At 41.2% G+C, this 2321-nt stretch overlaps 1 pseudogene; it reads left to right on the forward strand.

Annotated features, from left to right (window-relative positions):
* Positions 1-912: 912 nt before the first annotated feature.
* Positions 913-1932, forward strand: LOC100459582 (voltage-dependent anion-selective channel protein 2-like; annotated as a pseudogene).
* The last annotated feature ends 389 nt before the right edge of the window (positions 1933-2321 follow it).

The following is a 2321-nucleotide window of genomic DNA, read 5'->3' on the forward strand; positions in this document are numbered from 1 at the left end:
TCTAAAGAACACCTCTAAAATCAAAGACAAGGAATAAAACACATTAACAGAGAAAAGGCACTTGGAGAAAAGAGAGTAAAAGGGCAAAAGAAAATGCCAGCAAAACTTATAAATAATATTCTCAAAGTTATAGAAGATATTGCACCTGTGAAATGGAAAAGGGAAGCTTAAAAGGGGTATATGTTCAAAAACAGGTTAAAGAGTTGATAGTAAAACTTAGAAATTCAATGGAAAGTTTACAATGTTTTCTCAGAAAAGTCACTCAGAAAGTTAAAGAAAAAGAGAAATGAGAGAGATGGAGAAAGAGAGATTCTGATTGAAAACCAGAGATAAACAGTAGCACTAGATTAGCCCAGAGGTCCAACATCTGAATAATCAAAATCCAGAAAGAGAAAACAGAGAAAAGGGAGAAAACATTTTTAAAGAAATAGTAAAGGGAAAATTTCCCATAACTGAAGGATATAACTTTCAGATTAAAATCACTCATGGAGTGCCCAGCACAGTGAACGTAAACATATACACATACAGACACACAGACACAGACACTTACACACACAGACACAGGCACACAGACACACAGACATAGGCACTTACACACACAGACACACAGACACAGGCACTTATACACAGGCACACAGGCACACAGACACAGGCACTTACATGCACACACAGAGACACAGACACAGGCACATACAAATCATACAGAGGCACACACAGACAAAGGCACTTTATCATAGAATCCAGAACACCAGAAGTAAAGAGAAGACTCTCAAAGGGCAGGGGCTAGGGGAACAGGTCACATACAAGGATAAAGCATCAGTGGCATCAGACTTCTCAACAGCAATACTAGAAGCTAAAAGACAATGAAGCTTCTTCCCTTGCCTCCCAGCCATGGCAGGTGCAGCTCCATGAGTGAGTCCAGTGGCCTCACCTGCAAGTGGAGCAACAGCAGCAGCCTCACTAAGGAGACCACCAGATCACCTCTTCCTGAGGCCTGACCATGTCAACCTACAGACAGACCTGTACACAGCCAGTGTGTCTTCCTCCATCATATGCTCACCTTGTCAAAGCTCCCAGAGAGGGTTTCAACAAAGGATTTGGTTTTAAGTTGGTGAAATGAGGTAAAAGCAAAGTCATGTGGTGGTGTGGAATTCTCAAAGTCTGGTTCATCTAATACAGACACTGGTAAAGTTACTGGGATCTTGGAGTCCAAATATAAATGGTGCGAGTATGATTTGACTTTCACAGAAAAATGGAACACTGATGACACTTTGGGGACAGAAATCACAATTGAAGACCAAATTTGTCAAGGTTTGAAAATGATATCAGATACTAGCTTCTCACCAAACATAGGAAAGAAAAGTGTCAAAATCAAGTCCTCTTACAAGAAGCAGCGTGTAAAGCTTGGCTGTGATGTTAACTTTGATTTTGCTGGACTTGCAATTCATGGTTCAGCTTGCTGGATACCAGATGAGCTTTGACAGCACCAAGTCAAAGCAGACAAAGAATAACTTTGCAGTGGTCTACAGGACCGGGGACTTCCAGCTGCACACTAATGTCAATGATGGGGCAGAATTTGGAGGATCAGTTTATCAGAAAGTATGTGAAGATCTTGATGCTTTACTAAACCTTGCTTGGACATCAGGTACCAGCTGCACTCGTTTTGGCCTCGCAGCTAAATTTCAATTGAAACCCGCTGCTTCCATTTCTGCAAAAGTCAACAACTGGTTGACTGGGGTCAGCTACACTCCACCCCTGAGGCCTGGTGTGAAGCTCAGTCTGTCTGCTCTGGTAGAAGGGAAGAGCATGGATGCTGGAGGCCACACACTTGGCCTTGCCCTGGAGTTGCAGGCTTAATCCAGATGAAAGAAACCTCTGGGAATGGATATCAGAAGATTCGGCCTTGATGTATTTCCATTGTGATGAGCAGGCTTTTTCCCCCTGAGAAGGTGATCAAAATGAAGGATGATCTAAACAAGAGCTGTATTTTTAATATTTAGACAGTTACTTGGTAGCTGCTTTCTAGCTGACTAGGCTCTCTCTCTCTCTAGTTACCAATGCTGCAGTCCTGCAGTTACCCGTACACTGTTTAGATGTATATAACTGTTAAATGTGCTACTCACCAATCATGAAATAGACCTTTATGAAAACTGCACAGTTGTGTGCATGTTTGTTTTTATGTTTCTTTAAACACTGAATAGTGTCATTGCATGAGAGGAATCAGTGGACATTTTAAGATGAGGTTTAATGTTTTTTGTTAAATTCAACCACCATTAGAATTACTTTTGGTATCCCAGAACATTACAAATCATGAATAAAAC

The sequence above is a fragment of the Pongo abelii genome, chromosome 1 (assembly GCF_028885655.2).
Source record: "Pongo abelii isolate AG06213 chromosome 1, NHGRI_mPonAbe1-v2.0_pri, whole genome shotgun sequence".
NCBI lineage: Eukaryota > Metazoa > Chordata > Mammalia > Primates > Hominidae > Pongo > Pongo abelii.